The following is a 14,979-nucleotide window of genomic DNA, read 5'->3' as shown; positions in this document are numbered from 1 at the left end:
TGAACGTAGCATTACCGCTAATAATTAGAATTTTCTGCTTGAGCAAAAAAGAAAAAAAATAGGCCGCGACTTTGGGGAATAAACAAAAGTCTCGGGGGTGAATAAAGATTTTGGTAAAAAAGGATTTTGGTAAAAAAAGAATTGACTTTGTGGACATCTTTATTTTTTGTCAGAAAATTAGATTTTTTGTTTTGTGGTCCCTAATCTTCATCTCCACATCTTTCTCTCTCTCTCTCTTGCTGCTGCTTACTCTTTCTCTCTCTAATTTTTTTTCTCCAGAGAAACCCTAATCCGCCATTGTGCTCTCTCTCATAGAAATTGCAATTTATCTCTCTTAAAGCTAATTCAATCAATATCCAGATACTAAAAACACTCCAGATCTTCAGATTTGGAATGCTGTTGTTTTCGATGATGTACAGAAGAACCCGCCTCCATTAATGTTCATCTAAGTGCTCTGTGAAACCCACTTTACTAAATCAAACCGAAACCCTAAATTTAGATTCTTGCAAAGAAAACAAATAAGGAAAAGACCAATCATTCAGTAAAACTTCATATCAAGTATAAATGAATCAACCCATGGACTCAATAATAAGAAATTCAAAACCCCAAAAAGCGCAATAGTAAACAGAGCAGAAGAAGAAAGATAGAGAGAGAGATGGGTATTGGGTAATAGAAAAGAAGAAAGAATTAGAATAGGTGAAGAACAACAAACATGCCATGGTGAACAGTGGAGTAAGAGCCTTTGCCAATGATGGAGCTAATGGAGACATGGTTTAGGTCTATCAACAAGCTTTGATCGATCATCTTTGTAATTGATTCTTTCCCATTTCTGTTTTCATCGTCTTCTTCTTCTTCGTTAGGATTAATAAGATTAGAGGATTCTTTATAAACAGATATTCTCTCCGCCATTCTTGAATCTTGATGCTTTATTGCAATAACTAGAAGGAGCAGCAAAAGTAGCGTCGTAGAGAGAGAGAGAATGGGAGTAGCGGGTTTTTGCAGGCATTTACATTAAAATAAAAGAGAGAGAGGGTGGATTAGGGTTTCTCTGGTGCAGATTGTGTTGCCCTAGATGCCCAGATGACTGCAATGATAATTGAGGTAGAATGTCTTCTGTCATGATAGCTAACCAGGTAATTTATGTGGCTTGATTTCTTGAAGAACAATTCATAGGTAAAAAATAAATCTATTACTAGACGCATTCTATTTGATACTATAAAGAAGAATTTTTTTTTATTTTAATTATGGAGAATTCGTATATTAGAATTAACATAACCAGTTTTGTGTTAATGATGAGAAATCAACAAATCTTAGTTGATTGGGGATGGTGGTGGCCAGAATGGTGGTGGTGGGAAGTTGTGGTGGTGAAGATGATAAGGAAGATGAAGATTACGGGGCAATGTTTGATCAAGTGAGATTTTGGACTAAAATAAAATATTCCCCCGAATAAACAAAAAACCATAGACTCCCTAGAGAATTTATTCCCCGGAGATTATTTTTTATTCCACAAAGCCGCAGCCAAAAAAATATTAGGGTTATTTGTTTTGTTTCCTCCATTTTTTTATTGAAAAAATATTAAGGTTATCTGTTTTGTTTTCTGCATTTTTTATTGAACTATTCCGGCCATTTGTTGACTCGGTGAAGACACAGCAATGACTTGGATGCTTTTCATCATTCCAGTGGCAGTTGATTCGGCGTCAAACTTGACTCCTTTCTCCTCAAGATCACATCTGAAAGGTGATATTTTTTCAATTCATTTTTCATTGTGATAGTCGTATGTATTGTTTTACAAGTAACTTCTTGATCCAAGAAACTGCTACGTATTCTCTACTTAAGTGATAGAGTCTGCAACAGTTCTTTACTATATATTTTTTAAATCTTTATTCCCCCGTTTCTTTGCTATAAATTTTTTCAACTCCTTATTCCCCCGTTTAGATAGAAGAGATAACCGGATTGAGATATGGAAATCGTCTGTCTTTCTAGAAACTTGCATCTAAATGACCTTTTACATCCAGTATGTCTTTCTAGAAACTTGCATCTAAATGACCTTTTACATCCAGTTTCTCTTCCACGTCATATTGGAAGAGTCGATCCTTACTTTTTCTTAAGTACTTTAGAATGTTCTTAGATGAATTGATCATTTTACCTCCAACACCCGAGCAACAAATGGAATGGATGGGCTGCATAGTGGTTATTTATGTACATGTAGATAATCTCTACTAGTAAAATGTAGTAAAAGGACAAAAAATAAGGTGCGCTGGGTCTGAACACGTAACTCCTGATGCGAGGGAAATAAGTTTAGACAGTGAGCTATAACATAGTAACTGTCCAGTAGTCCTAATATCGTTTCCACAACCGTAGCTACCAGAGTATCAGGTAGAACAAAATTCTAATATTATCGTGACTGTTCAAAATAAATTGCAGTTGATTTTAGTCCTACTAGTATTTTCCTACAAGAAATTTCAAATAACATTGCAAATAGACTATAGTCTGGTAGATACTGTTATATCTCTTTTGCAATAAACTTTTCTTCATGATAGACAAACTACTGATAATGCGGTTCTACCTCACAAGTGTCGAGAGACGAAAAAACAAGTGTCAAAAGACTGGACTTCTTCCGCTGCAGATGGCCTTTCTTACTCTGCAGCGTCACATTCATCAGTGGGGCAACTGATGATGCAACTCAGGGTCTTCAATGCTTCTGCTGCAGATGGTCTTAGTCTTGGTTCTGCATTGACACATCTCGCAGCGATCATCATTATACGGACTAACTGTTTTTCTTCAAACCTCCCTTTGAGTTTTGGATCCACCATTGTTTGGTACAAGGAATGATCTTTGAACTTAGGCTGTGCCTGCATGTGTATCAAGCACATCAACAAATCAAAGAAACGAAAAAGAAGTTACCAAAAGAAAGTAGTAGAGCAATAAGTCTTACCCACAGAACCATACTGCATTCTCTGTAATCTCTTGTATTGTCCAAAGCCTTTCGACCCGTGATGAGCTCCAAAAGGATAACCCCTAAACTGTAGATGTCCGTTTTGACTGTACGTTCACCTGTCACAACATAGTCGGGATCCATGTAACCACACGTGCCCCTAGGATCAATCAGGAGATGTGTGGTCTTCCCAATCGGATTAAGCATTTTAGTCCAAAAATTCGCCAATTTCGGCTCAAATCCATTCCTAAGCAACACATTCTCGCTGTTTAGGTTGTGGTGTAGAACCCCCCTCTCGTGCAAATACTGCAATCCCTCAGTGACACCAACGGCGATCCTCAATCGAGTATCCCAATCAAGTATGGTATCTTTAGTGTCCCCTGCAAAATAAAATGCATGTAGTTCCAAGATGACTGAACTGATTTACGTAGCCCTTTCTCAGCTTATTCAAACCCATATTAAGATGAAAAGCTATCAGATATAGTAACAGAAAACCTATAAAACAAGAGACCTCAGATCTTGGGAAAGTAAAGTCGGTAAATGACAACAATTCTACATAATTCACTTAATCCAAATACTAACGTGTTTGGTCGAACTTTACCCGACCAACCAGCCAACTGTTGGTTAATCTATAAAGTAGGTTCATGGTCCATTCAACATCGATAGCTAGTCAACGTCACTGTAAGGCTTTTATACAGGTTAAGGAACTGAGGTTTGCACAAAGAGATTCATTTCTCATGCACATGTTGATATTATTTTGAGGTCACTGAAGTTGTCATGACCGAGCTTACTCCCCATGAACCATAGAATCAGTTTCACTCAAAACCACGAATCTTTGCACAACGAGTTTACTCCCCATGAGTCCCTAGTGTCTGAATCAGATAAAGGATTATGGACAAAATAAGACACACGCATCAAGCAAACATAGAGATTATTACCATGTAAAATTTTGTCCAGAGACCCCATGGGGAGGAACTCATATACCAGAAGTCGCTCGGGTCCCTCTTCACATGTTCCATGGAGATGGGCTAGGTTGCGATGACGGCTAAGCGGAAGTAAAAGGGTTGGATAATGGTGGTTCCATCGTTTGACAGCTACCACCTTGTTGTTGCTAGGTAGGATTCCTTTGTATACTTCACCAAATCTATCCCTTCCTATTACACCGTTTTCGTTGAACTTATCCGTTGCAATTAGGATTTCAGCAAGAGTATAAAAATGAAGGTCCATGTCAAAAATCTTCAAAGGAACTGTAAAGAAGGATATATAAAGAAGAAAACAACATCATTATCTTATTATGGAGATTAAAGGAAATATTAGGAACAAATTGACATGAATGAACTGATTTTCACATATAAAACAGAAAATAAATAAACCCTAAGAAGAAGAAAATAAACCCTAAATCCTAAGAAGAAGAAAATAAACCCTAAGAAGAAGAAAATAAACCCTAAAAAGAAGAAAATAAACCCTAAACGAAAACATTACCAGGTTCCTGCACATAAGATGGTTTTCTCATAGACAACTTGCGAAACCATGCCTTACGATCCATTGCTTCTTTTTTTTGCAATTGACGATCCATTGCTTCTTTTTTTTGCAATGGACGATCGATTGCTTCTTTTTTCTGCAATGGACGATCCATTGCTTCACTAGAGAGAGAGAGAGAGAGAGAGAGAGAGAGGCAGAAACGGAAAGGTGTATTTTTTTTTTGTTGAAACAGTGTACTTCTAATATTAAGAAATTAAAACATTCTTACAATACAGATTAACAAGAAAATAAGGAACAGCTTGCCAAGACTTCGTTCTTTTCTTTAACCTGGACCATTTCGCTAGCTTGTCTGCAGGAGCATTACAATTCCTGATCGTGTGTTTGAATTGCACCTGTTGCAGCCTCTTTTTAACTTCATGGATTTTTTGGATGTGTATTTTGGTTTGCCATTGAATTCCTTGATTGCCATTCTTTAAGTGATTGATGATATTGATGTTGTCACTCTCGATGATGATGGATTTATATTGTTTTGCTTCTGCCCATAGCAGTCCATTTAGGATAGCTATGGCTTCACTTTCCTCACTGGTTCGACTTCTGATAGTAGTTGCGTGGGCTTCAATGAATTTTGAATTCGAATCGTGTATAATTAGACTGGTACCTGCTACAGATTCAACATTTATAAAGGAAGCATCTACATTTATTTTTAGATAGGACTGTTCTGGAGGTTGCCAATTCTGTAGAGAGATAGATTTCTTGTTTTCCGAAGGTGGAATTGTTTTCGGGAAGTTTATAATCATATTTATAATAGTAGTGATAGAGTTGATTTCATGTTGGAAGCAGTGGTCACATCTGGTTTTCCATATTATCCATAAGATGGTAGCATAATGAATGTTACTTTCCGTTTTACTATTATTTATAGAATTCTCCCAAGAGAAAATCCATTCCGACACAGAGGTAATATTAATAGAGATGATATTGAAATAGAACCACACGTTTCTAGCTAGTGGGCAATGTAGTAGAGCATGTTCCATAGATTCAATCTCATTACAGTTGGGGCAAGTCTGATTATTGTCAATATATTGACCTATTCTCGCTCTCACCGGGAGAGCGTTAGAGCAAATTTTCCAGATGAAAATTTGAATTCTAGGCACAGTAGGGATAGACCAAATAAAATTCCAATTGGGTGACTGGGTCATAGGAGAGTTCATACTGATACAAAGATGATTATACATAGATTTAACCGTGAACTTACCTGATTCTGTAAGGATCCATTTCCTTTGATCTTCACCGTCTTTATTAAGCGGTATAGTTTTAATAAGGTTCTTGGTAGCTTCATCGAAATGATTATTCAGTAAGTCCTCATTCCATTCATTATTCGAGATCAGCTGAGAGACCTTAGAAAGGTTAGAAAGATGATTAATGCGTGGAGGGTTGTTGATAGAGGGGATCCACTTATCTTCCCAAATATTAATCTTATCTCCCTTCTTAACTTCCCAAGTAGTGAACTCATCAATGTTATTAAGGTGCTTTCTGATGGTTTTCCATTGCCAAGAGTGATGAGATTTAGCAGGGCCAGGACTCTCCGAGTGTGGGAAGTATTTAGCTTTTAAAAATTGGACCCAAATTGCTTGAGGTTCAGATTTGATTCTCCAGGCTAACTTACTTAACATAGCTATATTATCAAGTTCTGGTCTATGAATACCAAGACCACCCATGTACTTCGGGAGACAAATATCGGACCAAGATTTGGTACATATGCCTCTAGACCTACCCCACCAGAACGACTTTTGGATAGTCGAAATGCATTTGCTTGTGCCTTTGGGAATGGCAAAGCATTGCATCTGGTATCGGGGTACGGCCGCAGCTATTGCCGAAATGACAACAGTGCGCCCAACTTGAGAAAGGAATGAGTGGTTCCATTTCTCTAGTTTGTTCTTAATCTGATGGATGATGTCATTGAAAACCTTCTTCTTCTGAGCTCCAATGAAGAGTTGCGCTCCCAAGTATTTTTCAGAGGTGGAGGCATATTTGACTTTGAGAGATCGCATGATGATACGCTTGAATTTGGGATGAGAGTTCTTGGAGTAAAAAATATTGGATTTGTTATAGTTGATCATTTGACCAGAAGAGTCACAAAAGGTATTGAGAATGGTTTTGAGGGTGTGAATGTTGTCGAGAGAGTTTCTACCAAAGATGATGCAATCATCCGCAAAGAGGAGGTGAGAGATAACTAGGTCAGGGTCGTTGGTGGGGAAACCTTTGAACTTGCCAGTATCATGATCAGCTGCTATAAGACGACTAAGGCCCTCCATGGCTAGGGTGAAAAGAAACGGAGATAGCGGATCGCCCTGTCTGATACCTCTGGTAGGGAAAAACGTGTCGCCAGGGCGACCATTGACCAACACAGCCATGGAGGAGGTAGAGATGCAGGTGTTGATCATCTTAATCCAGTGATCAGAGTAGCCTAGCTTAGCCATAATATCAGTCAGAAAATTCCACTCTATCCTATCAAATGCTTTGGACATGTCAAGCTTCAGACCAAAATACCCTGTCGCACCTTTCATCTTCTTGAAAGAATGAATAATCTCTTGGCCAATGATGATGTTGTCCGAAATCTGTCTACCAGGGATGTAAGCGGCTTGGAAAGGGGTAATTGTAGGAAATAAAGTATATTTAAGTCTATCAGCCAGAATTTTAGTAATAATCTTATAAGTGGTATTAAGAAGGCTGATAGGTCTATAGTCGGCCGGGGATTGCGGGGTAGCTGTTTTCGGGATAAGACAGATGTGAGTGTGATTGGCTTCCGGAGGCAAATCTGCTGAGATGAAGAAGTTATGGACTAAATTATGTATATCCGGGCTAATCGTGTCCCAATTAGATTGAAAAAAGAAAGGGGGGTAACCGTCGGGCCCAGGGGCCGCTTCTTTCTTAAGACCCTTAATAGCTCTATCAATCTCTTCATGATTAGGTATAGCAGTCAGCATTTGATTTTGATCATGGGAAATAGAATTATGAAAGAGGCTGATGATATTGGGATCTGGTCTAGTGTTAGAAGTGGTATTAATGTGAAGGAGGTGGGAGGTAAAGACAGATTGAATATTCTTGATCCCTTCCTGCCATTCTCCTTTATTATCCTTAATGGCCATAATTTTGTTCATGCGGTTACGGTGGATGGCCTGCGAGTGGAAATATTTTGTATTCTTGTCTCCTAGCCCAATGAAGTTATTTCTAGACTTCTCTTTCCATAAGCTCTCTTGATATTTGTACCATTCTTCTAACTGATTGTTCAGACAGCTAATCTCTTCGCTATTATTACTATTCTGAAGAGATTCTGTGATCCGCTTAATATTCATCTCAATGTTTCCAAATACTCTTTTGTTCCATTTAGTGAGATGTTTACTGAGGTTTTTGAGGTCCGTTTGAATGTTGAAGTTACTAGTCCACTTAGAGGCAATAAAATCATGGCATTCAGGGTGGGACATCCAAGTGCGGAGGAATTTGAACGGTTTCGGATTAGGTTGGTTCTGGTCTACGTCAGAGAGAAGGATGGGAAGATGGTCAGATCCTACAGTTTCAAGATGAGTGATGCCAGAGGATTGATAGGTTTCTAGCCAGATAATGTTAGAAAGAGCTCTGTCTAATCTCTCTTGAATCAGGTTTTCTCCGAATTGCCTGTTGGTCCACGTATATGGATTACCCTTGTAACCCATATCCATGAGCTCGAGGTGGTTAATGTGAGAGAGGATCTTGGGAATATGGGAACTAGAAGTGTTGGAGCCACCCATCTTTTCCTCACTGTCTAGGATACTATTCATGTCCCCTATAACTAACCAAGGGGTATTATGGTCAACCTTAAGAGAATCTAAAGTTTTCCAAGGTTTAAGCTTGTTCTTGTGATAAGGGCAACCATAAAAACCTGTGACTATAATTTGAGAGTTCATAGAAATGTTATCTATACTGATGTGGATAATATTATTATCATGATACAGAATCTCAGTATTAAGGTGATGCTTCCAATATATAACTAGTCCACCTGCTTTATTACAAGGTTCCACAAAGTAATTATCATAATGCTTATTAATCTTAATCTGCTTTTTGATGTTATTAGATTTATTCTTAGTCTCGGCTAGGAAAATAATATCAGGGCTATGCTTGTGGATTAGGGTCATAAGGTGTTTTCTAGTGAGGTAAGAAGAAATCCCCCTAACATTCCAACTTAGGATAGTGGGACTAGGAGTAGAGTGGGCTTCCATGATGTCTCTTCTAAGAAAAAGTAAAACCTCACGAAAGCCCACTAGGACTAAAAGAAACTAAATCCACTAGAAAAACAAAACCAAAACCACTAGAAATAAGATAAGAACTAAAACCACTAGATGAGATAAACACTTAATTAATATTATATGTTATTTAAGTTAATTATTATTGAGAGATAAACACTAACACAATTTTAAAACAAACACAACAACTCAAGATATACCAAAAGGATTTATCAGGCTAGGACCGATTGAGGTAAATTATTTTCATCATGCTATTAAGTCGGATCATGGTAGATGGAGGAAAACCAATACAAAACACAAGGAGACAAAAGCAAGAAGTTAAATTGAAGTGAGAGTTTAGGGTGCTTCCCTGTCTTCAATGGCAGATTGCATTCCACCTCCCTTGCTATTGTTGACTTCAAGCATTGATGATGTTTCTCTATGAAGTGGATACCATCATGATGTGTGGTGTGTAGATTTGATGAGTTCAATCAACTTCAGATTCATAAGCTTTTGAGGGAGAAAGTATGATGATGGATCTCTGCAGGACAAACTAACAACAGAAGCAAGCTAGTCAACCTAAAACAAACTGAACAGACTTAGCATGACCACCCAACCCCACTAGAAGAAAACACAGCTGAAAACCTAAACAATCACTCAGGCTTTGAGTTAAAGCAATTAACATGAAACAAAAAAACAGACCTTATACAAGAAGGATAACTGCTGCTCGAAAATAATCTACCAACATGTGTAACTAACTAGATTGAGGCTAACATAAGGGCGGACTAGAACCCTAGACAGTGCAACGTACAACAGAAACAACAAAAAACAAGATCAACCTATAGCCAAAGACCAATCCAAGTGTGAGAAACCTCTAATAGTGAAACTAGGTGGATCAGAGCAGGTCTTGATTACTACTAAAAACATAGGCACCAAAATCAGGACTAACTAAATACATGGCAAACACCAAAAGGTAGAGGCTAAAGACCAAAAAGAAACCTACAAAACCACCAAAATGATCAACCCCCACTGAGAACACGAAATTAAATTCGATGTTAGGGGTATGATTGTGGTGAAAACAGAACACGATGGATGAACTAAGTGAGAACTATAAGAGAAATAGAAAGAGGCATAAAGGAAAATACGGCATCACATACAAGATTGAAAATAAGTAGCTAAGATGACAAAACAAGGATGGGAGCAAGAAAAGACCTAATATCACCCTATAAATTAAAGAACTTTTTTTCTTTTTTTTTTTTTTTTTTTTATCTCTAAATATATTATTAATGAAAAGAAAATAACACTACTACAGTCTAAACAAGAACAACAATTGAAATAACTACTAGAAGACAATAAGATCAAGTCAGGCAAGTCAAAACTACTAGAAATTAAAGAGCAACCAGAAAATTACTCATGTTCAAGAGGATATGAACATGAGCATATAAAGGAAATTTAGGGTTAAGGTACTTCCCTGGCTTGCCCAGATCTTGTATGTCGCGATACTCCCTTCTCACGGTTGGTGATTGCTACAAATTTGTTCCAGGGTGAATTCTTTATCTTGTAGGAGATTGTTTAACCATTAGAGTAGATATTTCCCCCCATCTTAGTGAAATATGATGAAACCTAGATCTAGGATTTAGGGGTTTATTCCTATGAACAATAATTGGAGTGGGAAGATGGACTTTCTGGGTTCTTACAAAAGGTAAGGATTTAAGGTTTAGGGATTTTTGGTGCAGGTATGAAGATTTGTCCACCGTTGATCCCATAAACAACCAACATTGACTGATTGACTGACCTTTGGTAAACTTATTGTCCACCGTTCACCCCATAAACAACCAACATTGACTGACCCCTCTGCCTCACAAATTTGACCCTCCTCCTTTTTTATTTAGGTTGTGTTTGATAGCATTTTGGGGAAAAGAAAAAAAATAGGGTAAATTTTACTCAGAGATATTTTTTTACTGAGAATAATTTTCTCCGTAAATCTTTTCATATTTTTCACTGTTTGGTTCGGCAAGAGAAACGGTCTAAAATTATTAAAGGTTAAGACTTCATTGCCAATGTAATGATACAAGTTATCTTAGTCATGGACCTCATGGTATCATTAAAGGTTAATAACTGAAAATAAGTAAGAAAATTAGAGTTTTAAGATTTCATTAAAGAGAGAGGAATTGATCTTCATCACCTTTATCCTTTGCCATGAAGTATTTTCTCTCTCTAGGAGAAGAAAGTATTAGTAGATTTTTTAGATGAAACTGCATAACTTCTGCTTCTTGGGTAGATTGATTCTGTATTCACTTGAATATTTTCATCAAAATCAAAAGCTTTATCTTTATCAATTCTCCCAATTCCAATTGTAAATTAAACTTCTGGGTACGTGAGGATTATCATATTGATGATTAATTGAATTCGTATTAGTAGGTGGGAATTCAGTATTGATATTGATCTTATTCTTTAATCCTCTTTGAGAAGCAGCTCTAATCATTTCTCTATAATCTCCAACACCTATATCACTCATTCTTGTTGATGATGAACTTTTAGTATTATAACTTTTGGGTAAATTTGGTAAGCAGGGTAGAAAGGTGTTCCTGCACAATCAAGTATTCAAGTTTACTATGCCCTCTTCACAAACTTATACACAAGAGTTTTAAGATTTCATTAGAGTGAGTGAATAATCTAGAGAGAGTGAATAATCTAGAGAGAGTTTACTATGCCCTCTTTACAAAATTATTAGCAGTAGTTTAAAATCACAATTAGATGTTGAAAAGAGTGAATAATCTAGAGTGATAATATTTGAAAATAAAGAAGAACTTTAGAGGTGAGAAGTGGTGGTGAGTACTAAATTAACTTTAACACTTCAACAGTTGGACAAAGTGGGTAGTACTTTCCTGTGTATTTTTTTTCAATAGGTTAGAGAAAAAGTTTCTCTTATAAAAGCTGGGTAAAACATTCCCGTGTTTAGAAGAAAAAGTTGGGTAAAAAGGTCACGTGATAGGGCTTTGCTTTTTCTCGTAATTGTCAATCAAACGTAAGGAAAATTTATCTTTTAGGGTAAATTTTTCTCTTTCCCTGGGAAAAGTGGCTATCAAACAGACCCTTAAAGGATACTTCTATTTATTTTTATTTTTATTTTGTTGAAATTTATGCATATCTATTATATTAAAACAACTCAGTCGGTTATCTATGGGATAAGTCTGATCGTTCATTCTACGAGATTTACCTTTAATTAGATCGAATGACTGATATAAAATCCTTTTTAATGTAATTTGACTTAAAAAATAAGGGTATTTCTGTAAACAATTAATTATTTTGAATATTCGGTTACAATCGCCCTAAAATAACTATATCTTGGGCATCTTCTCACTCACGATTGCACATCCACTTTCCCCTTAATTTTAGTGATTCGGTTAGACTTGTAAGTCAGTTCAAAATTGTATAAATACGGTTCTCCCTCTCTACTCTTCAAACAGATAGTTATCACTCTCCCCTGTAATTTTATCTGATTTATGTTGTGATTTAAATTTATTTTCTTCTCCTCGAAGGTGTTAGCCAAGAGGGATCTTCCCCGTCCGTAGGACGGGGAGGGAACCTAGTATTACTAAAAATTAAGAGTGTCATTACAATTTACATTTTACAATACATATTAGATACTATAAGTTTTGGAATGTATTTTCAGAATCTATTGCCTTGCATTTTTCTAGCCCATGTAGATAGCTTATTGGATTATTGTGAGTTCTAGTTGCAGATGTCAAAAAATAGTCCTTTCCGTTATATGAGCATGAAACAGGGAGTTGATGCATGACAGCCTCTGTTAAGTTGAATGTACTGTTAAGTCAGGTTAGATTTTATCGATTGTTTCTGCCTCCAGTTCTGGTTCTATGTTTCCTTGCTCCTACTAAGCCTGTCAATGGATATCCGAATATTCGACATCCGATTTTCAAAAAAAAATCCGAAATTTCGGATATCGGATTCGGATATTTACTAGCGGATAGTTACCTATCGGATACGGATTCGGATACATCAATATCTTATCCGATAATTATCCGTATCCGAAAATAATATATAAAAAATAATCTATATAATAAAACAGGTGAATGGGTACTGACTGGGACAAACCCTTGGATAAATCCAGCCGTCCGATCCACATCAGCATCATCATTAACCATTGGATTGAGTAAAATCAATTAATTGGCAACAGATCTCATTTCCACGGGATATATCTTGGGGGATTGGGTTGGACGTCCAAAACGAGGCCCAAAATGGGATTCCCATCCATGATTGCCCATAAATGAAAGGGAGGTTCAATGTGTCAGTTTGGGTTATAAATTTCGCAAAGAGCCTCCGAAATTTTCGTATTTACGACCTGTGTCATCCAAATTAAACCGCGATTTGGCGAAAATTTAAGCGGGATTTTTGACGCATGGAGGGACGGAAGTGACCGTTTGCAGCAAACGTCTCTTCCACATTAACTTCATCCCACGCCTCTTCCAACCCAGCCATTTTGCTCCTTCTCAAGAAAAGATCCAAAATCCTTCATCCTTCATCTTCCTCCTTCTCAATAACAGTTCTCAAGAAAAGATCCAAAATCCTTCAACTTCTACTTCTTAAGAACAGCTACTGCTATTAAGTTGAAGGAGGGGAAACGTAAACAACAAAATCTACAAGATTTGAAGCAAAAAGACCGAGAAATAGTAGGTTTTACTTCTATCTCATCCCCCTAAACTTCCTTCTGCACAAAAACTTTGTGAATGATCTTTCATTTTTTATACAAGTTTGTTTCATACAAGTTTTTAGAAACCTTAAAATTTGTGAAACCCTAAAACTTGTGACGCAGATATGGTGAATGATCTTTCATTTTTTGACGCAAGTTTTTAGAAACGCTAAAAGTTTTTAGAAATAATCTCTTATTGTTTGTTTGATACAAGTTTTTAGAAACCCTAAAATTTGTAAATGATCTTTCATTTTTTGACACAGATATGGTGAAAACTAACAATACAACGAAGAAATCAAAGAGTGTCACAATCAAAGAACCAACATCCACGAGAGCAATATCAGAAAAGGAAAAGAACCCTGTACAAGAAATTCTGGCTAGAAGAACAAGACCAAGAAAGAAGAAGGTATGTAACTGAAAAAATAATAATTTGTTTTGTTCCTGGTAAATATATAAATTTCTCGTAAATGTTTTTTTCTCTTGAAAATATTTTATTGAACTGGAATTATTTTGTCCCAAGTGATCTGGATTTGTCTAGTGTTAATGGGAAATAATATTTTGTACAGTAAATTGTTTTGTTCTTGAAAAATAGTTTTGTTTATTGTAATATGTTTTGTTCCTTGAAAAGATTTTATTGTACTGAAATTATTTTGTTCCAAGTGATAAGGATTTGTCTAGTGTTAATGGGAAATAATATTTTGTACAGTAAATTGTTTTGTTCCTGGTAAATAATTTTGTTTACTGTAAAATGTTTTGTTCATGGTAAATATAAATTTTTCCTAAATTTTTTGTTCCTGGTAAAGATAACCATGCACTTCAAGTGTTTGTTGTAATGTGTGACACAACTAAACTCCTGGTTGGTAAATTTTTTACAGGACGAACCTGCTGAGACCATTGAAGTAAAAGAGCATGCAAAAGGCAAGAGAAAAGCTCCAGCAGAAAGATAAGAAAGCAGTAAAAAAGAGAAGGCAAAGAAATCAAAAAGTGAAGTGGGAAGCTCAAGTGAACGGAAAAATCGACCAGCCAACCTTGCAGCAATGTTGTCCAAGGCTTATAAGTATGCCCTTCGTAATACATGGAGACAATTAAAGACCACTTATCCAAAGATGTCGACTGACAAAAAGAGTTGTTAGGAGCTACTCCATTCAAAAATTTGGTGATGGCTTTTGTTGAAGACAAAATAGATTGGGATAACATAAACAAACCCAACAAGTTAATCTTTGAAATACTCTGCCTTTATTCTAGTTTGACAGAAAGGTTTACATTGGCGGGGAAAGAAATGCAAGTGAAACCTGAAGATTTGGTCCTAATTCTAGGTATGCCATTGTCAAGAGAGGTGAGAGAAATTTTCCCTAAAAATAGAGCACTAAAGCAGCCATAAATAGATTTCTGTATGAAGTACTTCGGTGAGATCCCTGGTTCGGTATCATGCTTACAAATATCCAATGCCCTGAGAATTGCTGTCAACGGAGAGGAAGATGACATGGATGTGATCAGGTGATCATCATGTCTATTTCTGCAAATGTTTTATTTGCTCCGCTATTAGGTTACGCGGTTCCAGTGTGTATTCAACTTGCAATCAATGGAATCAATTC

At 36.6% G+C, this 14,979-nt stretch overlaps 1 long non-coding RNA gene across 1 annotated transcript; it reads left to right on the top strand.

Annotated features, from left to right (window-relative positions):
- Positions 1-529: 529 nt before the first annotated feature.
- On the top strand, positions 530-14,403 carry LOC147566969 (uncharacterized). Its single transcript, XR_015230626.1, has 5 exons — positions 530-808; positions 894-1,133; positions 1,645-1,737; positions 13,648-13,790; positions 14,260-14,403. It is a non-coding gene; the product is annotated as an uncharacterized LOC147566969 (long non-coding RNA).
- Positions 14,404-14,979: the final 576 nt, after the last annotated feature.

This window comes from Eschscholzia californica, unplaced genomic scaffold (assembly GCF_041429995.1).
Source record: "Eschscholzia californica isolate CP2 unplaced genomic scaffold, dmEscCali1.0.p SCAF_1, whole genome shotgun sequence".
NCBI lineage: Eukaryota > Viridiplantae > Streptophyta > Magnoliopsida > Ranunculales > Papaveraceae > Eschscholzia > Eschscholzia californica.
Note: the sequence above shows the minus strand (reverse complement) of the source record. Positions and strands in the feature narration are given on the sequence as shown.